General features: G+C 40.3%; 1 long non-coding RNA gene across 1 annotated transcript in view; it reads left to right on the top strand.

Moving 5' to 3' along the window:
* Positions 1-16,907, top strand: part of LOC129641764 (uncharacterized) — a 67,233-nt gene extending 50,326 nt beyond the window's left edge. Inside the window, exons 2-4 of the long non-coding RNA XR_008709419.1 lie at positions 9,069-9,186; positions 15,149-15,272; positions 16,019-16,907. This is a non-coding gene — a long non-coding RNA (uncharacterized LOC129641764). The remainder of the gene's footprint in view (positions 1-9,068; positions 9,187-15,148; positions 15,273-16,018) is intronic.
* The last annotated feature ends 6,528 nt before the right edge of the window (positions 16,908-23,435 follow it).

The following is a 23,435-nucleotide window of genomic DNA, read 5'->3' as shown; positions in this document are numbered from 1 at the left end:
AAGCTTTTCTTGCAAGGAATAAGCATCTTTTAATTTCGTGGCTGCAATCACCATCTGCAGTGATTTTGGAGACCAAAAAAATTAAGTCTGACACTGTTTCCACTGTTTCCCCATCTATTTCCCATGAAGCGATGGGACCAGATGCCATGATCTTTGTTTTCTGAATGTTGAGCTTTAAGCCAACTTTTTCACTCTCCTCTTTCACTGTCATCAAGAGGCTCTTTAGTTCTTCTTCACTTTCTGCCATAAGGGTGGTGTCATCTGCATATCTGAGGTTATTGATATTTCTCCCGGCAATTGTGATTCCAGCTTCTGCTTCATCCAGCCCAGGGTTTATCAAGATGTACTCTGCATATAAGTTAAATAAGCAGGGTGACAATATACAACCTTGACATTTTCCTTTCCCTATTTGAAACCAGTCTGTTGATCCATGACCAGTTCTAACTGTTGCTTCCTGATTTGCATACAGACTTCTCCAGAGGCAGGTCAGGTGGTCTGGTATTTTCATCTCTTAAAGAATTTTCCACAGTGTGTTGTGATCCACACAGTCAAAGGCTTTGCTGTAGTCAATAATGCAGAAGTAGATGTTTTTCTGGAACCCTCTTGCTTTTTCAATGATCCAACTCATGTTGGCCATTTGATCTCTGGTTCCTCTGTATTTTCTAATCCAGCTTGAACATCTGGAAGTTCACAGTTCATGTACTGTTGAAGCCTGACTTGGAGAATTTTGAGCATTACTTTACCAGCATGAGAGATGAGTGCAATTGTCTGGTAGCTTGAGCATTCTTTGGCATTGCCTTTCTTTGGGATTGGAATGAAAACTGACCTTTTCCAGTCCTGTGCTGAGTTTTCCACATTTGTTGGCATATTGAGGGCAGCACTATCACAGCATCATCTTTCAGGATTTGAAATAGCTCAACTGGAATTCCATCACCTCCATTAGCTTTGTTCATAGTGATGCTTCCTAAGGTCCACTTGACTTCACATTCCAGCATATCTGGCTCTAGGTAAAGGATCACCCCATTGTGAGTATCTGGGTCATGAAGATCTTTTTTTGTATAGTTCTTCTGTGTATTCTTGCCACCTCTTCTGCTTCTGTTCAGTTCAGTTCAGTTCAGTCGCTCAGTCATGTCTGACTCTTTGCAACCCCATGAATCGCAGCACGCCAGGCCTCCCTGTCCATCACCAACTCCCGGAGTTCACTCAGACTAACGTCCATCGAGTTAGTGATGCCATCCAGCCATCTCATCCTCTGTTGTCCCTTTCTCCTCCTGCCCCCAATCCCTCCCAGCATCAGGGTCTTTTCCAATGAGTCAACTCTTCGCATGAGGTAGCCAAAGTACTGGAGTTTCAGCTTTAGCATCATTCCTTCCAAAGAAATCCCAGGGCTGATCTCCTTCAGAATGGACTGGTTGGATCTCCTTGCAGTCCAAGGGACTCTCAAGAGTCTTCTCCAACACCACAGTTCAAAAGCATCAATTCTTCGGCGCTCAGCCTTCTTCACAGTCCAACTCTCACATCCATACATGACCACAGGAAAAACCATAGCCTTGACTAGACGGACCTTTGTTGGCAAAGTAATGTCTCTGCTTTTCAATATGCTATCTAGGTTGGTCATAACTTTCCTTCCAAGGAGTAAATGTCTTTTAATTTCATGGCTGCAGTCACCATCTGCAGTGATTGTGAAGCCCAGAAAAATAAAGTCCGACACTGTTTCCACTGTTTCCCCTGTTTCCCCATCTATTTCCCATGAAGTGATGGTACCAGATGCCATGATCTTCGTTTTCTGAATGTTGAGCTTTAAGCCAACCTTTTCACTCTCCACTTTCACTTTCATCAAGAGGCTTTTGAGTTCCTCTTCACTTTCTGCCATAAGGGTGGTGTCATCTGCATATCTGAGGTTATTGATATTTCTCCCGGCAATCTTGATTCCAGCTTGTGTTTCTTCCAGTCCAGTGTTTCTCATGATGTACTCTGCACATAAGTTAAATAAGCAGGATGACAGTATACAGCCTTGACGAACTCCTTTTCCTATTTGGAACCAGTCTGTTGTTCCATGTCCAGTTCTAACTATTGCTTCCTGACCTGCATACAAATTTCTCAAGAGGCAGGTCAGGTGGTCTGGTATTCCCATCTCTTTCAGAATTTTCCACAGTTTATTGTGATCCACACAGTCAATACGATTTCTGTCCTTTATTGAGCTTATCTTTGCATGAAATGTTCCCTTGGTATCTCTAATTTTCTTGAAGAGATCTCTAGTCTTTCCCATTCTATTGTCTTCCTCTATTTCTTTGCATTGATCGCTGAGGAAGACTTTCTTCTCTCTCCTTGTTATTCTTTTGGAACTCTGCATTCAAATGGGTATATCTTTCCTTTTCTCCTTTGCCTTTCGCTTCTCTTCTATTCACAGCTATTTGTAAGGCCTCCTCAGACAACCATTTTGCCTTTTTGCATTTCTTTTCCTTGGGAATGGTCTTTATCCCTGCCTCCTGTACAATGTCATGAACCTCCATCCACAGTTCTTCAGATACTCTATCAGATCTAATCCCTTGAATCTATTTGTCACTTCCACTGTATAATCGTAAGGGATTTGACTTAGGTCTTACCTGAATGGTCTAGTGGTTTTCCCTACTTTCTTCAATTTAAGTCTGAATTTGGCAATAAGGAGTTCATGATCTGAGCCACAGTCAGCTCCTGGTCTTATTTTTGCTGACTGTATAGAACTTCTCCATCTTTGGCTGCAAAGAGTATAATCAATCTGATTTCGGTGTTGACCATCTGGTGATGTCCATGGGTAGAGTTTTCTCTTGTGTTGTTGGAAGAGGGTGTTTGCTGTGACCAGTGCATTCCTTTGGCAAAACTCTCTTAGCCTTTGCCCTGCTTCATTCTGTACTCCAAGGCCAAATTTGCCTGTTACTCCAGGTGTTTCTTGACTCCCTACTTTTGCATTCCAGTCCCTGATAATGAAAAGGACATCTTTTTTGGGTATTAGTTCTAGAAGGTCTTGTAGGTCTTCAGAGAACTATTCCACTTCAGTTTCTTCAGCCTTACGGGTCAGGGCATAGACTTGGATTACTGTGATATTGAATGGTTTGCCTTAGAAATGAACAGAGATCATTCTGTTGTTTTTGAGACTGCATACAAGTACTGCATTTTGGACTCTTTTGTTGACTATGATGGCTACTCCATTTCTTCTAAGGGATTCTTGCCCACAGTAGTAGATACAATGATCATCTGAGTTAAATTCACCCATTCCAGTCCACTTTAATTCACTGATTCCTAAAATGTCAACGTTCACTCTTGCCATCTCCTGTTTGATCACCTCCAATTTGCCTTGATTCATGTTCAGATATTTGGTTAAACATTATTCTAGGTACGTCTGTGAGGGTTTCTGAATGAGATTAGCTTGAGTCAATAGACTGAGCAAAGCAGACTGTGTTCCTCAATGTGAATGGGTTTTGTCCAATTCCTCAGAGGCCTGAGTAGAACAAGAGGGAGGGTACTGGAGAATTCTCTATTTTCAAGCTGAGACACTTGCTTTCTTCTGTACTTGAACTAGAAAACTTACACCGTCAGCTCTTCTGGTTCTCAGGTCTTCAGATTTGAATGGGGTTGTGGAAAAGATGGTCATTACCTGGCAGAAGTTAAGAGAGCTGAGACTCATTTCAGAAGTTGAAGCTGGCAAGTGCAGGGTTGGGAACTGTGATGGAAACCTGGAAAATGAGGATCGTTGCCACTTTAAATAAAGAAGTTCCAAATGGCCTAGCATGACTCATCTTACAGGTTCATTTCCACTTCATTCTGGAAATGAAGTGGAATTTACCAAAATGTTGGCAAATGGCAGAGGAAGGACCAGCAGTCACAGTGAGTACCTCATGATGTGCCATTTAAAGAGATGATGGAGGTCTCCATATCTCCACCCTGGTGCCACCCACTGAGACTTGCTCATCTATAAAGAGGCTCTTTCACTGAGTGGATTTCTTTTCAATGCATCTCTGGAGTACTGCTGAGGTCAAAGTAGTCCCTATACAGTTTTGACAATTCTCTTTCCTTTTTGCCCTAGGAGAGCATCATCTACCAAAATGTACTCAGTGGAATTCATAGTGAAGTGTGAAAGTCACTCAGTTGTGTCCAACTCTTTGTAACCCCATGGACTATACAGTCTATGGAATTCTCCAGGCCAGAATACTGGAGTGGGTAGTCTTTCCCTTCTCCAGGGGATCTTCCAAACCCAGGAATCAAACCCAAGTCTCCTGCATTGCAGGCAGATTCTTTACCAGCTGAGCCACAAGAGATATTCTGTTGGGTAAAAAGGGGTTTTACTGACAGCCAGGTTTAGAAACAGTAGGTTAACAAAGATAAATGAGTTTCTTTATACCAGGTTTTCTCATATCTTTCGATACATCAGTGCACATTGTGAATCTGCTAGAAACGGATATATCTGAAGCATCTTCCAAAAACTTTTGACCCTTGTATTAGTCAGGATACTGTTAGTTTTTAAGTTACAGAGGTCCAGCTTTGATAGGCATAAGCCATACTGGGAACTTATTGGCTCATAGAACCAAGGTTGAATCATAGACATGGTTGAATCTGGAGGCCTCAAATGATGTCACCAGTGTCTGTCTCTTTCCATCCCTTGGCTCAGCTCTTCTCTGGGTTAGCTTTGTTCTCATGAAGTCTGTCTCTGTGCAGCTCCAGGTTCAGTTCAGTTCAGTTCAGTCACTCAGTCGTGTCCGACTCTTTGCGACCCCATGAATTGCAGAACGCCAGGCCTCCCTGTCCACCACCAACTCCCGGAGTTCACTCAAACTCATGTCCATCGAGTCGGTGATGCCATCCACCCATCTCATCCTCTGTCATCCCCTTCTCGTCCTGCCCCTAATCCCTCCCAGCATCAGGGTCTTTTCTAATGAGTCAACTCTTCGCATAAGGTGGCCAAAGTACTGGAGCATCATTTAGCATCATTCCTTCCAAAGAACACCCAGGACTGATCTCCTTTAGAATGGACTGGTTGGATCTCCTTGCAGTCCAAGGGACTCTCAAGAGCCTTCTCCAACACCTAAAGTTACACATTCCACTTTGGAAAAAATTGCCATAGAGAATAGAACTTAAGTGAATTATTTTTTAATTGAGAAGTATTTATACCAGGAGCAATGAATTTATAATTATGAGATATAAAATATAATTTCTGAAGACCTTGTTTTTGCATAAAAATCTTCTTGATGACAGCCTATGGTATTGCTGCATGCTGATACTATGACAGTTCCTGATGGAAGCTGTCCCTCAGAGGAATGAATGTGCTTGTGAACTCAGCAATTGCTTACCAATTCCCTAACAGTCTCACATCCCCAAAATACTGCTTAATAATCTATACAGTGTTTTCTCATTGCTTCCAACATCATTTGGAAACACCTTGGTTTAACAAAGTAGGTTATCAACACATTAAGGTAATCATTTGTTGTTGTTGTGTGTGTGCTGTCAAGCCCAATTCTTTTTGATCCCGTGGACTGTAGCCTGCCAGGAGCCTCTGATGGGATTTTTCAGGCAAGAATACTGGAGTGAGTTGCCATTCTCTCCTCCAGGGGATCTTCCTGACCCAGGGATCAAACCCGTGTCTCCTGCGTCTCCTGCGTTGCAGGTGAGATCTTAACCAGTGAGCCATCAGGGAGGTGACAGTTTAATAACTACACACTACAGTATTTAAAGTGGAACCTTGAAAAAATCTTAAGCTGTTATTCTTATATTACTCTATAATCTCCAACCATGAACCTATTTTAATTGCATTGTTAAACAAAGAAAACAACTACAGAAGATATGCCCATTTGAAAACTTTCATCAGTTGTCAACTTTACTGTAAATTTATGACTAGACTGCAGATATATTCAACTGTGAATCACAGGATTCTTCATTAGTGTCTCAAATTGGCTCTAAATCATAAACATCATATCTTGACACTGGTAGGAATTGCTGAATAGTCAATATGAAAGAAGCTTCTCTTTAATTGGTCAACTAGTAATCATTTTAATTTTGAAGTGCATAATGGTAATGACTCTATTTTTATATATGGAATATTTTGAGGTATTTTGATATTTCTAACCTAAGGAAATTATTTCAGCAAGTTAGAAACTGAATTCCTTGGAGACACTCGTTACTTTTCCTATATATTTACTGTGTCTTTATAGTTAGGTAGGAAGAGCACTATAATGAAGGGAAACCACCTGGAATTTTTATAGCTGGAACCATGAACACTGTTCAGTCTATTCCATGACACTGTTCAATGTTCTCTGGTGACAATATCTTGAGAAATTTGAAGATTCTTTAACAGTTTCTGAATCATCAAAAGAGATCCTAGTATGCCTAACAAAAACCTAACAACTAAATATTATTTATAATATTGCTTGAAAGCTAGTTATCCATATTAGCATCATATGTGTAACTTCTTTGAATTGTTTAATTAAACAGATCACTCTGAAACATAGTAGAGTTTCCAACACAATTCTCTGTCTCGAAGCTTTTGAATAAAAGTTTTATGTGTTCTTCTATATCAAAATATCTTTTTGGGAACATCTAATTTGTTTTTCAGTCATGAAGTTGTGTCTGACTCTTTATGACCCCACGGACTGCAGCACGCCAGGCTTCCCTGTCCTTCACTATCTCCTGGAGCTTGCTCAAACTCATGCCCATTGAGTTGGTGGTGCCATCCAACTATCTTATCTTCTGTTATCCCCTTCTCCTCCTGCCCTCAATCTTTCCCAGCATCAGGGTCTCTTTGTATCATGTGGCTAAAGTATTGGAGCTTCAGCTTTAGCATCAGTCCTTCCAATGAATATTCAGGACTGATTTTCATTAGGATTGACTGGTTTGATCTCTTTGCAGTCCAAAGGACTCTAAAGAGTCTTCTCCAGCACCACAGTTTGAAAGTATCAATTCTTCAGTGCTCAGCCTTCTTTAGGGTCCAACTCTCACATCCGTACATGACTACTTGAAAAAAATTGCTAATTGATAAATAGTTATTAATTGATAAATGCTCTATTCATATAATGTCATTTAATCCTCACAATGACTTAATGAAAAAGGTAAGATTTTGTTTTAAACCTCACTTCACAGAGGAGGAAACTAAGGCACGTGGAAGTTAGTTAAGTGCCTAATGTGACACACTTGCCAGTGGCAGAGTAGGACTAGGGAATTCAACTCCAGAATTAGTGATAGTAACCACGGTTAATATCCTGGTTGATTGCTTTACCTATGAGCAGATTACGTGACAACATGACCCAAGGCACAACTACAATGGGAACATCGAGCTTTGTCTCCAGCGTAGCAGAATCCTAGGCTGAGTGCACCGCACACGTGGCAGGGCCTGCCTGATGGTTCAGCACATTATGGTTATTGCATGGCTTTTGTTTCTTTGACTTCAGTTAAAAAGACTTTAACAAAGCGCCCATAAATAAGAGACCAAGTAAATAAAAATCTCATATTTGTACTGTTACACTAATAAGCTTAATAACAATAATCCACAAACATCTGCAATCATAAAATAAAAACTTCATTACCATTTCAATGCAGTCACTACAAATCCTCAGGTTAGCCAGTACACCAGCTGTGTCCTGGTGCTTCACAACACAAAACAGCAATTCATTCCGAATTACCACTCTCTGTTAGTGACTCTTGCTCTCTGGCTCCCATCCCAAACACTCCTGCTGTTCAGGTCTATTGTTTCTTCTCACTAGAAGCCTTTTATTTCCTGGGAAAGCTTGAAGGATTGTCTTCAAGAAAAACTAGGCCAGTCTTCTAACTTCTGATTTCCCACTATAGGTCCTTCCAATATTCTGGGCACACTTAGCCTTTCTTCCCCTCTATCCAGTTGCCTCTAACACACGTTTCTAGGAATGTGAATAGAATATATTACCCAAAGAATGAAACTGAAGGAGTTAAGAAAGCTTATGCTCTTTTGTGGCTTTGTAAAATGAACTAGTCAAAGATTCAGATAATGAGCTTTAGTCTCTATCAGAGCTTTAGAGTTGAGAAAACTCTCTCTCCATAATTCCTGCCATGGGCCTCGAAGTCATCAAATTCCGTATAAAATTACAGAGGACTTCCCTTTGAGAGTTTATGGCCTTTGAACAGCAGGTTAAAACCAGATTGGGGGAAAATGAAGGACTGTCTTTGAACCACATGTAACTCGTATACCAGCTTATAGAAATTTTATACTGCTTATGAGATCATACTTACTAGGCAGTTTATTGTTATGCTGCAAAATACTTATCTATTCTCTTTTATCTGCAGCTTAAATGTTTTTGCAATCCTGAATACAATTGAAGAGAGGGAATGAAAAGATATCTGATTTTAGCCTTACTGGTGATATATAAGATTTCAGGAAAACACTGTCTTTTGCATTACCTCTTTCAGTGTATAAACATAACTAAGAGATTTGTTTCTGTTAGGATATGGAAATCCAAGTCTACTAACTATCAAAAATAGTGGTCATTTATGATTTCCTGTCAGACATTAGAAAACACTGGAGAATATATTTTTTTGTACTATCTTTTGTTTTGTTATAACCTAGTATCTTGTATAGATGATTTCACATTGTTTTTCTGGGGACCTGGGGATCTGTTTATAAAGCTTTTTAGACCATCATCTGGGAGCTTTTTATGGGACAGGTAGAGATCCTACTGGAGCCATGAGCTGGCTTCAGAGACCATCTTCCCCTTGGAGTATGGGAACTGATTAAAAATGAGATTAATCTAAAGCTTGTACCACACGTATTTCACCTCTTTGGTGATGTGCCTATTTTGACCCCATCAATAAAAGAGAGCTGCTCTGCCTGTTGAAACAGAGTAGAACTCTGCTGAGAAGAAATGTGGCAGCCATTCATAAAACCATACATCCCTTCAGCCTGTTATACAAATGAAATGTCGGTACATGGCAAATCAAAGGCAGAAGGTAAGAGAGTAGAAGAGACCGTCTACAGGGTTCCATTGTACATTATAGGGATAGATAGTGGAGAAAAATTGGTAATAGACATGGCAATGGACTCATTTTCATGTGAGCTCGTTAATCTTCTCTAGGGCTGCCTTTAAATCTTGACCACAAATTTTCCACGAAGAAGTAGAGGCAATGTGATATGAAGAATGGAGTAAATGGGATGCTCTGAAAAGTTGATTCATTTTGAACACCAAGCTAAGGGTAGGCTAACCTATTTCTTATTACTTCTATGTAATCTCTCTGGTAGCTAGCACATGGTACTTGACATATTTGTCAAGATAGAGAAATAAAGCAACATCTGTTTGCAGAGTTCACTGGCAGATCCACACGTTGTGGGCCGTTTTGACAATTGGTTTCTAAAAATAGATTGAGGACAAATGTAGGCATTCTTTGGCCTGGTTAGAGTCATCACAGAATGCCTGCATGAGCTACTCCTGGCACCTAAATACCTATTTTTAGGAGGCCTCAAGGACTGAGTTGTAGTTACTGTGTAGACATCTATGAAGTTCCCCGTAATTCTTAGATGATGGATTTCAATTCTGAACTTTCAGAAATAAGATTCAAGTTAAAGGACTGAAAACACTTATTAAGCACTACCTTGAACATTGTTTCACCATTGCAAGATATTGTATTATAACATACCATTTCAAATTTCTGTGATTGTGGTTTTCAGTCTGTCTGCCCTCTGATAGAGAAGGACAAGAGGCTTTAGGAAGCTTCCTGATGGGCGAGACTGACTGAGGGGGAAACTGGGTCTTGTTTTGATGGGTGGGGCCATGCTCAGTAAATCTTTAATCCAATTTTATGTTGATGGATGGAGTTGTGTTCCCTCCCTGCTATTTACCTAGGGCCAAACTAGAGGCTTCCTTGTTAGCTCAGACTGATAAAGTGTGCAAACAATGTGGGAGACACAGGTTCAATCCCTAGGTTGGGAACATCCCCTGGAGAAGGAAATGGCAACCCACTCCAGTACTCTTGCACTCCATGGCATTGCAAAGAGTCGGACACAACTGAGCAACTTCACTCACTTCACTTAAACTATAGGTGAAGGTAATGAAGATCTAATCACATGGATCACAGCCTTGTCTAACTTAATGAAACTATGAGCCATGCTGTGTAGGGCCACCCAAGATGGACAGGTCATGGTGGAGAGTTCTGACAAAATGTGGTCCACTGGAGGACAGAATGGCAAACCACTTCAGTATTCTTGCCTTGAGAACCCCATGAACAGTATGAAAAGGCAAAAAGATAGGACACTGATAATTGAATACCCCAGGTCGGTAGGTGCCCAATATGCTACTGGAGAAGAGTGGAGAAATAACTCCAAAAAGAATGAAGACACAGAGAGAAAGCAAAAACAACACCCAGTTTTGGATACGATTGGTGATGGAAGCAAGGTCTGATGCTGTAAAGAGCAATATTGAATAGGATCCTGGAACATTAGGTCCATGAATCAAGGCAAATTGGAGGTGATCAAACAGAAGATGGCAAGAGTGAACGTTGACATTTTAGGAATCAGCGAACTAAAATGGACTGGAATTGGGTGAATTTAACTCAGATGACCATTATATCTACTACTGTGGGCAAGAATCCCTTAGAAGAAATGGAGTAGCCATCATAGTCAACAAAAGAGTCCAAAATGCAATACTTGGATGCAACTCAAAAATGACAGAATGATCTCTGTTCATTTCAAGGCAAACCATTCAACATCACAGTAATCCAACTCTATGCCCTGACCAGTAAGGCTGAAGAAACTGAAGTGGAATGGTTCTTTGAAGACCTACAAGACCTTCTAGAACTAATACCCAAAAAAGATGTCCTTTTCATTATCAGGGACTGGAATGCAAAAGTAGGGAGTCAAGAAACACCTGGAATAACAGGCAAATTTGGCCTTGGAGTACAGAATGAAGCAGGGCAAAGGTTAAGAGAGTTTTGCCAAAGGAATGCACTGGTCACAGCAAACACCCTCTTCCAACAACACAAGAGAAGACTCTATACATGGACATCACCAGATAGTCAACACCGAAATCAGATTGATTATATTCTTTGCAGCCAAAAATGCAGATGCTCTATACAGCAAAACAACACCAGGAGCTGACTGTGGCAAAGACCATGAGCTCCTTATTGCCAAATTCAGACTTAAATTGAAGAAAGTAGGGAAAACCACTAGACCATTCAGGTATGACCTAAATCAAATCCCTTCTGATTATACAGTGGCAGTGAGAAATAGATTTAAGGGCCTAGATCTGATAGAGTGCCTGATGAACTATGGATGGAGGTTCATGACATTGTACAGGAGACAGGGATCAAGACTATCCCCAAGCAAAAGAAATACAAAAAAACAAAATGGTTGTCTGAGGAGGCCTTACAAAGAACTGTGAATAGAAAAGATGTGGAAGGCAAAGGAGAAAAGGAAAGATATATCCATTTGAATGCAGTTTCAAAGAATAGCAAGGAGAGATAAGAAAGCCTTCCTCAGTGATCAATGCAGAGAAATAGAGGAAAACAATAGAATGGAAAACACTTAGAGATCTCTTCCAGAAAATTAGAGATATCAAGTAAACATTTCATGTGAAGATGGGCTCAGTAAAGGACAGAAATGGTATGGACCTAACAGAAGCAGAAGATATTAAGAAGAGGTGGCAAGAATACACAGAAGAACTATACAAAAAAGATATTCATGACCCAGATATTCACGATGGGGTGATCACTCACCTAGAGCCAGACATCCTGGAATGCGAAGTCAAGTGGGCCTTAGGAAGCATCACTACGAACAAAGCTAATGGAGGTGATGGAATTCCAGTTGAGCTATTTCAAATCCTCAAAGATGATGCTGTGAAAGTGCTGCATTCAACATGCCAGCAAATTTGGAAAACTCAGCAGTGGCCACAGGACTGGAAAAGATCAGTTTTCATTCCAATCCCAAAGAAAGGCAATGCCAAAGAATGATCAAACTACCATAAAATTGCACTCATCTCACACGCTAGAAAAGTAATGCTCAAAATTCTCCAAGCCAGGCTTCAACAATATGTGAACCACAAACTTCCAGATGTTCAAGCTGGTTTTAGAAAAGGCAGAGGAACCAGAGATCAAATGGCAAACAGTCATTGGGTCATCAATTGAGAGAGTTCCAGAAAAACATCTACTTCTGCCTTTCACTGTGTGGATCACCACAAACAGAAAGATGGGAATACCAGACCACCTGACCTGCCTCTTGAGAAACCTGTATGCTGGTCAGGAAGCAACAGCTAGAACTGGACATGGAACAGCAGACTGGTTCCAAATAGGGAAAGGAGTATGTCAAGGCTGTGTATTGTTACTCTGCTTATTTAACTTATATGCAGAATACATCATGAGAAACGCTGGGATGGATGAAGCACAAGTTGGAATCACAATTGCTGGGAGAAATATCAATAACCTCAGATATGCAGATGACACCACCCTTATGGCAGAAAGTGAAGAACTAAAGAGCCTCTTGATGAAAGTGAAAGAGGAGAGTGAAAAAGTTGGCTTAAAACTCAACATTCAGAAAACAAAGATCATGGAATCTAGTCCCATCACTTCATGGCAAATAGATGGGGAAACAGTGATAGACTTTATTTTTTGGGGCTTATTAAAAAGCAGAGGCATTAGTTTGTCAACCAAGGTCTGTCTAGACAAGGCTATGGTTTTTCCAGTAGTCATGTATGGATGTGAGAGTTGGACTATAAAGAAAGCTGAGTGCTGAAGAACTGATGCTTTTGAACTGTGGTGTTGGAGAAGACTCTTGGGAGTCTCTTGGACTGCAAGGAGATCCAACCAGTCCATACTAAAGGAAATCGGTCCTAAATATTCATTGCAAGGACTGATGTTGAAGCTGAAACTCCAGTACTTTGGCCACCTGATGCGAAGAGCTGACTCATTTGAAAAGACCCTGATGCTGGGAAAGATTGAAGGCAGGAGGAGAAGGGGACAACAGAAGATGAGATGGTTGGATGGCATCACTGACTCAATGGACATGAGTTTGAGTAAATTCCAGGACTTGGTGATGGATAGGGAGGCCTGGCATGTTGCAGTCCATGGCATTGCAAAGAGTCAGACAGGACTGCGTGACTGAACTGAACTGATTGAAAATTCAGTAGACTCACATGTGCAGTTTGTATAGGCTGGGTTCAAAGTACACTATTTTGCAAAGGGACTTGGAAATTTAACTGACTTTGAATATCACCGGTCAGGTGGCAGGGCATGTACCTGTGTCAGTATATGACAGGAGAAGTCAGATTCTGGGAGGCAAGACAACTTTGAATAGCGATTCAGTCACTTATTTGATAGTTCCACCTTGTTACAGGGTATGACATTCAGCACCTTTTGTAGACACAGATAGAGTGGACAGCTGGATAACTTTTCTGGAATGTTTAGAATACTGAATTAAAAGCTGGAAGACCCTTAAAGGAGACACAACCCTCAAACACTCTTAACCAGGAAATATACTATGTGCTAAGTTGCTTCAGTCATGTCTGACTCTTTGCAACCCCATGGACTGTAGCCTGCCAGGCTTCTCTGTTCATGGGATTCTCCAGGCAAGAATACTGGAGTGGGTTACCATGCCCTCCTCCAGGGGATCTTCCCGACCCAGTGATTGAAGCTGTGTCTCTTACATCTGCTGCATTGGCAGGTGGGTTCTTTACCACTAGCGCCACCTGAGAAGCTCAGATATACTATAAATACATACACACACACACACCATGTGCAATATTTTTTGTTTAGAAAATATTCATATATTTGAGGTAAATTTAATATCTTCATGCACTTGGCAATCACCTAGGAATAATACATAATAAACCTAGCAAATAAAATCCATATTAATCAGAATATATGGTTTAGTTTAGAGGACAGGATACTGTTAAACGCAAAAGTGAGACAACAGAATTCTTTATGAAGAAAAGCTTGATTCAAGTAAGCAAATAATGTTAATGTTTTATCCAAGATAAGATTAGGTTCAAATTTCTTGTTTTTGTGATAACCTCTAACAAGTCTTTCTATAATTTGATATTTTATTCATCCTTTTCTCTCTTCACATGTTATCTTGACTTATATCCTGATATTGGGGATAAATACCCTTTCAATGCTTCCATTCTGTCTTCTTGATCAATAGATTTCTTTAATATAAGAAATTTTCCAAAGGCCGGGTAAGTCATCCTGTCATTAAAATGTATTTTGATTTCTAAAGATGATTCATCCTAATTTGAAAATCCTTCTCAACTTCTCAGAAACTCAAGGGTAGACTAAATTGGCAGTAACTGAAGAAAAAAAAATGTGTGAATATTAAACTCAGCTAAAGACAATCTGGGATTTAGGGGTGAAGGCAGAACTGGAAGTGGGGGCAGAGGAAGGGGATAATTAAAACCACTTTGATTAAATTTAGCATATTGAAATATTTCAACAAAATGAGAATGATCATTCATGCCCCGAGGGAAAATTGCCATTCCATTCTGGATGGAATTCCTATTTTTGAGAACTGCAAATTTGCTAAAGTAGTAGGTTCATCCAAAATTAGCTTGTAAAATGCTTGCAATAAGCAACATCTCCAAATCATGGTTGAATGGCATTTTGTTCAGATATTTCATGATGAAATATCTCACGTAGGTTAAAGCACAATTATGAAAATGTCTTCTATTTCTTCACAGTTTTATTACCACATTTTGTAAATTAATATCATATACCATGCTAATATTAGCCAAAAATAATATACCTCTAGGCCTGGCAAGGATATGCAGCTTCTTTACTTGAGAACCAAGGGAGGCTGTCCCTAAAAATGTGTGAGATTTTTCATCCAGTGAAACTTTGCTAACGTCATGGTTGGTCACCAGCCTCATAACTTATCTCAGCAAGTCAAATGAGAACTATTTATTAAATGATGGTAGTGTGCAAAATCCTGTATGATAATGATTGAATGACACAATATTAGTTTAATAAAAAAGAAAAGAAAAAAAATTGTAGTACGGGGTGACGTGTAATAAGCGCTCAATAATGATTAATTCCTTTCTTTATTTTTAATGGGGAAGGGGGGTTAGGATAAAGAGAAGTAGGAAGAAGTTAAGTGGCATTCAAGGAAAGGCCCCGTGGTTTGAGGTGTTCTCAGGGTCAAGGAAGGGGTTACACTGATCTGCACTCTTCCTTTCAGATCTATTGGTAAATCAAGGTGCTGCTGCTGCTAAGTCACTTCAATTGTGTCCTACTCTGTGTGACCCCATAGATGACAGCCCACCAGGCTCCCCTACCCCTGGGATTCTCCAGGCAAGAACACTGTGAGTGGGTTGCCATTTCCTTCTCCAATGCATGAAAGTGAAAAGTGAAAGTGAAGTCGCTCAGTCGTGTCCGACCCTCAGCGACCCACGGACTGCAGCCCACCAGGCTCCTCCGTCTGTGGGATTTTCCAGGCAAGAGTGCTGGAGTAGGGTGCCATGGCCTTCTCTGAATCAAGGTGCAGGTTTTCACTGTGGCCAGTTTGCCTTAGAGGTATAGTGAAAACAGAGATTGACCTTTCTCATGGGAACTGAATCCACAATCTTGTCCTCTCTAGTCATCATTCCAGTAAAATATAAGAGCAATATCAATGAGTGGTGGATTTAGAAATCATGTTTAACTTTAACCCTTTGACAGAGACATCAATCCTCTCTCTCTTAACAACTATACCTAAGTGACTCACAATTCTTTCATTTGGAAGAATCTGTTGGAAAATTATTTATGTTATTTTGACATTTATATAGTTAAAGGTAAATCCCCGGTAGGGTTATAAACCACAGGTATTTTCAAACCTACATAGCCCCCTGATCTTTAAATAGTCCCAAGGCACCCTAGGCCACCTTGAAGTTAGAATCCAACCTGAGCATCTGATAAGTTCTCACTCTTTTCCTGCTTTGAAGAAGATCCAAAAGCAGGGAGTCAGGTCCTCTGGTTTCTAGTGGGATTGAATCTACTGAGGGAAGCGGCTTTGTAAACAATGGAATTAGTGCCCCAACAATAAAAACTTTGATTTATTTCTCCTCTATAGATCTGATGAATTTGGTACTGTGATGGATCATGAAAAGAGAGCCTTTCCCCCTTCTCCTTGAATTGAGTTCATCTTGATATATTTTGGTGACAGAATGTGGTGGAAGTGATGCTGTGTAATGATACCTCTTGGAACTCTATAAGAAGCCCAAGAAACATGAAGAGATCTTGTGGAGGAGAACCCAGGTGCTCAGTCACAGACCCCAGCTGAGCCTCCAGCGGTGTGTGAGTGAGCCATCTTGGATTCCAGCCCAGGCCAGTCCCTGGAGAGCAGCCCCAGCTGACAGCATGTGGAGTGGAGGAACCGCTTAGCTGAGGCAATTAACTCACAGTATCTTTAAGGAGAAAATGATGACTGTGGTTGTTCTAAACACTGAGTTTGGAGTGCTCTGTTATGTATCAAACCCCATAGAGACATGAATACTCTACAAGTTTGCTTTGCATCCAATGGCATTGATTTGTAAGATGGCTGGCAGCGGAATAGCTATGTTTCTGAAATATTTTTTCTTAAATGTAATTGCTGAGAGTGGATAAAAATCAAAGTTGCGGCCATGATGGGAAGAGCTCCATGCATACTTAAATCACTGGAAAACGGGTGAAGAAGAATGCTGTGGAGACAGTGAGTGGTGCTGGGGAAGAGGTGTCTGTGTGGGGGAGGGCTGCGGCAGTATTACGTGGTCACTGTCGTGGCTAGTATGCCTGGGCGAAGTTCCTGGACTTCCAACTTCTGCCCAGATTTTTTGAGTTGCCTGAGTAGATCTTCATTCTTTTATTATTTTCATATTGAATTTGAAGCTCTTTTACATAAACGTAATTTTCTTCAGCATCTGTTGATTTTTTTGGACCGTGAAATTTAGCAGGATATTAAAAGCATGAAGACTTACATGGCATAATGCTGAGTTATGCAAGTTTGAAATAAAACTTTATCTAATTCTATCACAGAAGTCTGTGTTTTAGAAGCATAAGGCCTGCCAAACTCACATAACTTACATTTACATTTGTGAATGCCACCTCATTCTCCTCCCAAGATGCTTCTTTGTGCACCAGTGTGGTGGGCCAGTAGAAAATGCATTTGCCAAGAGCCTGGGTCAGGTGCCAGCTGCTTTTGGGCTCCTCTGATAGCCATGTCCCTTCTGGAGAGGACAGGTTGCCAAGGAAGTAGCAGAAGTCAGAACCGAGTCAAGGTCAGGAGACAATGGACATGGAATCAACTCTAGTGGAAACGAGCAGAGTTCACCATGGGATGCAGACATTAGGTACAAGGCCAAGAATTTGACCAGAACCATTCAGGCTGGTATTGAATTTTAGGGCTCTGAGTTTCCTATTTATCCTATGATGAAGCAGTTAAATTCTGGGGGAAGAAATGGGCTAGAAAGTGTAGGATGTTATTTTTGTGCCTGCTTAGAAGTAAAAGGGTGCTTGGCTTTTGAGCATTGAGCCAAGAGGACTGATGCTAAAGTACTGGGTGGATAAAACAGGTAATAAAGGGAGGTGTGATGTGTCAGACAGAAGAAAGCAGGCAGAAAGCAAGAATGTAACCAGTCATGAAGGAAGGGCAATAGAGAGAGTTCAGTTTTGGGTAGCAGAACTTAGAAAGATTCCTGGATGCAAATTGGTACAAATCCTGGAAGATTTTAAAATATTATCTATAGTCAAATCATGTGGGAAAGCAAGGAGCAACAATAAGCATCAGAAAGATTACTGGATTGAGAATCAAAAAAGCTGTAATATAAACCTAGTATAGAAGCTGACTAGCTTACTGACCTTTAGTAGGTCATTTTGTACCAAGAAATCAATGGCAGAATGAAAGGATTGGTACAATCAAATAGTTGCATAACAACTGACTTTGAGTACCCATTTACTATTAGAATCTGTGCTGTGCTCCCCAAGGATGAGCTTCTGGGATGAATAGACTATAGATCGCATATTCAGATTCTAAACAGAGTCCCATCTTTGCTGTTACTGACATCTTCCTATATCTAAAACCCCATTTAGCTATGCGTCTACATGCTTCCCTGGTAGCTCAGATGGGAGAGAATCTGCTTGCAGTACGGGAGACCCAGGTTCAGTCTCTGGGTCGGGAAGATCCCCTGGAGAAGGAAATGGCAACCCACTCCAGTATTCTTGCCCGGAAAATTCCATGGACAGAGGAGCCTGGCGGGCTACAGTCCATGGAATCACAACCACTGATGACGTCTACATGCTTATTTATTTATTCATTTTTAGTGTTGAACTTAGAAGTCAGAGTTTATTTTCATGATTGATTTGACTGTCAACCTTCAGTCTATAGGAAACAGTCTAATGTTATTGGCATTAGAAATGTGGAAACAACTCTTGTCCTCACTCAAGACCAGGATTCTTAAGTGTGGGTTAGAATCTGGGCATAGAGTCCTTGAACCATCCTTTATGAACCAAAACGAGGGAGGGCTGCCATGAGTGTGGGTCAGAGGGGTGAGATCTACCAAAACTGGGGGATCTGAGTATATGAACCTCAACTCTGTCTCTTGGCAGTCAGCATGTAGGGACTTGTTTGAGGGTAAAGGATTGTGGATCTTTAGCTAAAAGACACATGTTATCTGTAGGACAGAGGTCCTGATCCATCAGAGTTCTTTAGTAGTTCCCTTGAGACAGACAGGGAACACAAAGGGCAACTGTTTTATATAGATTAAGAAATATATTGTCCTATGTACTGGTTGCTACTTGTTTTCCAAGAGACAAAAACGTATTCTACTTTTCTCTCCCAAATTGTGCATAAGAGTGTTCTGAGACGTGTATTGAAATAGTGGCCTCAGTTTCCTCTTCTCATTCATGGAGAAGATGGAACAACAGGCCCTGGACACAGACTAAACTTTGCTTTTATAGTTAACAAATATACCATCAGTTTTACCAATATATGCTGCTGCTGCTGCTGCTGCTGCTAAGTCACTTCAGTCGTGTCCGACTCTCGTGCGACCCCATAGACGGCAGCCCACCAGGCTCCCCTGTCCCTGGGATTCTCCAGGCAAGAACACTGGAGTGGGTTGCCATTTCCTTCTCCAATGCATGAAAGTGAAAAGTCAAAGTGAAGTTGCTCAGTCATGTCTGACTCAACGATCCCATGAACTGCAGCCTACCAGGCTCCTCCGTCCATGGGATTTTCCAGGCAAGAACACTGGAGTGGGTTGCCATTGCCTTCTCCGTTACCAATATATACTTCTAAGTAAATTACTAAGGATCATTCTAATTATGGTCAGCAACATGACTGCAATTCCAAACTAAAGGTGCTTACTCCACACCAGGCACTATACCAAGTACCAGCGTCATGTAACTCACTGAATGCGCCCAAGAATGTGATGCCATTGGTATTATAATCCCTTTTCTCATATATGAAGATTTGGTGGATGGGAAAATGCAAATTATTTAACAACTAGTCCCACCAGATCAGTGACAGATCTGAAGTGGTACACAGATATCCTAGTGTTAACAGGTTGAAAATTAGACCTCTCTTCTTCTCGACTCTCTTCCCAGTTAAGTTAAAATTCTTTTTTTGAGTCTCAGTTTAACTGTTACTTCTTCAAAAGGTTCCCGTCCACTGAGGGCCTGGCTAGTGTTCTCTCTGAATGTCCTCATAATACTGTCCCTGTGAGTGAAGCCCATCATGTCCCTAACAGCTTAGGGGCTGTCACCCTCATCAGAACAATATCCTTTTAATTACGTTCCTCATCCTACCTCTTCTTTGATGAATGGATGTATTCTTTGGGGGGGGTGTCTATCAGTTTTTATCATGATTAGTTAAATTTTGTATTTTCGTATGATTATAACCATACACACATACATATGCAGATATGTGTGTGTATATATATATATATATATTTCCAATTATGTTGACAACAAATAATGGCCCTTGAGTTGACATGGGTTAATGACAGTAGAAGAGAGGTGATCACAACATGTACATCCCAATATTTGTGCCAAGTAATGATCAAATAGCTTCACATTTATGCCACCTAAAGATTCATAGGTGTTCATGCAGAGAGCATGTGTGGGAAAGAGCACACTTGTTTATGGTGCTGGAGCCCACTTGAGTCACTCCTGGTTTCAAAAGAGTGGCTCTTAGGGTACTCACTGATACTAATTTGAATTTTACTGGTGTTGAAATTCTGCCTCCATTAATGTTGTAATTTTGATGTATTTTTGTAAATGCATGAGTCAGGAGCAAAATGCATTCATATCTGGTTTTATATTTATATATTTTTATACAACATTGTAATGTAATTAATTTAAATCAACACTAGGTGTCTGGAAGGATTTATTTTTACCCATAAAAAGGAGATCTTTATGTTTTCCAAATCTGAAAAACACTGGATAAGACAGTAATTTCCATGAAGTCAGAACTTCTGTTTTTCTCTTGTTCACAGCTTTATTTCTACATCTAGTAGTCTGTGCCCACTACTAAAAACGTGTGTGCATACATGCTTCAGCCATGTCTGATTCTGTGTAACTCTATGGACTGTAGCCTGCCAGGCTCCTCTGTCCATGGGATTCTCCAGGCAAGAATACTGGAGTGGGTTGCCATGCCCTCCTTCAGGGGACTTTTCCAACCCAGGGATTGAACCTGAGTCTCTTAGGGCTCTACACTGGCAGGCAGGTTCTTTACTGCTAGTGCCACCTGGGACGCCCACTAAAAACACAGTATGTTCTTAATAAGTACTTGATGAATAAATAGAGGCTAGATCTTTCATCTTACTGATGAATTCCTTCTTTTCCTTATCTGTCCTCTTGTGTGAGGTCCATTCTCTGGGCTTCACAAGGAACGAGCATTGGCTTATCTGACTTTCTTTTTCTGCTAACCTGATGCCATGCCCTGTATTGTATCTGCTTCTGACAACACCCTCGGTAATCCCCACACTGCTGTCAGTCTTGCAGAACCTCTCAGAAAAAAAACAGGACATATTGCTTTATAAAATCAGTGATCACCAGTCTCCTTTTCATACCAAACATTTTTAGAGCACTTTGTAATATGATCCAGTTTTCTGAAAGTTTTCAAAAACTTTCAAAGAGCATATCTTTGCATGACCATATTTAGAACACTATATCTGGTGAAAACTGAGCATAATAACACAGGAGATTTCTTTGACATGAAGTCATTGAAGCCCCCAAATAAGAGACAGGACAAAATAGGCTTACTCTCTTTTAAATGTATTAATAGTGAGACACATATCAAAAATATTTTACAAGTATACAAAATATTAGGAGACACATAATAAAAATATGTTTATAAAAAATGTTCTCTTCTCCACCAAATTTCTAAATAATCTGCATTGAAATAATCGGGTATCTTGTTCTTGTCTGTCTTCTAGGGATAAAAGAATGTAGAGACAGAAGTTGGGTGAACTTGCATTAAGTATTGATGTACCAGTTATTTCTAGACACTGAGTTTCTTTGGGTCTCTTATTTAATTTTCACGGGGTTATTGTGAGACGATATATATATGAAAGATTTTTTTTTTTCTCCTGGAAAAGACTATATTTATTATAAATGTTTTGAAAACAACTGAAGTTATTTGATTAGCTAGCTTGTAACGAGACCTGCTACTAACTGGTTCCTTTAAAACTAACCACTTAAATTACTCTCCTACCTCCTTTAAATGGGTTTAATAATTATACCCGGCCTGCATGACTGTCACAGAGGTGGCCAGAAGGTGAAGCGCATTGTGGTGTCCATTTCACAGGGCTTTATCGTTGAGTTGAAGTATTGCATGTAGAGTTGTGCCCCTGTCTATTTGGCATCCATTAAAATTGTTTTGGAGTTATTATTGTATGACACCATCTAGATTATACAGTTATTAAAAATGCAGATTAAAGTGTCTATAAAGTAAGGCAACAGAACATATCACATAGAAGGAATTTTTTCTAGAATGTGTTATTTCTCCTTCTCTCTGAATGAGGTCTGTGACAGATGGGAGATGATAAGGGTCATCTGGTGGTGGGAAGCTGCCATTATGACAAACACCTGTTCTGGGGTGTTACCCTCCCCTTCCTCTTCATAGTGGTAGAGAAATCAGTTCAAAGGAAATATTTCAAAAGAAAAACACAAACAACTACAAAAGAAACAATGGAATTCTTTGTTGCATTTTTATGTGGTTCTTATACTGCCTGAATCACTGCTATGGGGCAATGAGACCAATGGGATCTTTTGACAAAATGGAGTCAAAAGAATTGTGTTCTGGACCACTCTGCCATTTACTATCAGAGATCTTAGGCAATCACCTAATTTTTCTATATCTCAGTGTTCTTAATCCTATGTCAAAGGTTGGCTGAAAAAATGCATATACATTTTCTGAAGTGATAAAAATTCTAAACTTTCTAAAAGTTTTCTAAAGCAATGTACAAAACCATCAAAGTTAAAGAAGTGTATTGAAGCAGAATTCCCTAGAATGTGTCATATGCTCGCAATGTGTATTATGCAAATCAAAGAGAACTAGCATTGAACATTTCTCAAACTTATTTGTGGAGGGAACTTTTTCATATATTAATATAATTGTGTTCAACTGAGACTACAGATCAAAATCACCTGAGACGGCATGCTGGGCTTGCCTAGACCCTCCCCACATTTCTTAAGGCAATGTGGCTAGTGCAGAGGTAGTGGGGGGCAAGCCTCCCCTGGATGGGAAGAGTGCTTCAGTGGTTGGAGGGCATTGAGCTATAAAGGGATGACTGAACAAGAATTAAGAGAAAGTCCTACACAGAGTTTTCTATTTTGACATTTTTGCGCCACCTGGCTCCTTAATAATTCTAATGGGAAGAGTTTTGAATAATGTTGAATTTACTATAATACAATCAGTTTTTCAGTTCAGTTCAGTAGCTCAGTCGTGTCCGACTCTTTGCGACCCCATGAATCGCAGCACATTAGGCCTCCTTGTCCATCACCACCTCCTGGAGTTCACCCAGACTCACGTTCATCGAGTCAGTGATGCCATCCAGCCATCTCATCCTCTGTCGTCCCCTTCTCCTCCTGCCCCCAATCCCTCCCAGCATCAGAGTCTTTTCCAATGAGTCAACTCTTTGCATGAGGTGGCCAAACTATTAGAGTTTCAGCTTTAGCATCATTCCTCCCAAAGAACACCCAGGACTGATCTCCTTTAGAATGGACTGATTGGATCTCCTTGCAGTCCAAGGCACTCTCAAGAGTCTTCTCCAACACCACAGTTCAAAAGCATCATATATAATTTTTAAATTTTGAAAAAAAATTTAAAAAAGACGTAAAAATACTGAAGTGGTCTGTGTAGCGCCTTTTTCCTGAGAATCCATGTTTTTCTTTTCAGGTTTTAAATGATTAACATTTATGGATGTGGGTTTATAACAGAATTCTGTGGCTCCCTTTCCTATTAATACCTTTCAAGGTAGTGAGAATTCAGATTTATTTCTGTGTATGTGCAC

This window comes from Bubalus kerabau, chromosome 1 (assembly GCF_029407905.1).
Source record: "Bubalus kerabau isolate K-KA32 ecotype Philippines breed swamp buffalo chromosome 1, PCC_UOA_SB_1v2, whole genome shotgun sequence".
In the NCBI taxonomy this organism is placed as follows: Eukaryota; Metazoa; Chordata; class Mammalia; order Artiodactyla; family Bovidae; genus Bubalus; species Bubalus kerabau.
Note: the sequence above shows the minus strand (reverse complement) of the source record. Positions and strands in the feature narration are given on the sequence as shown.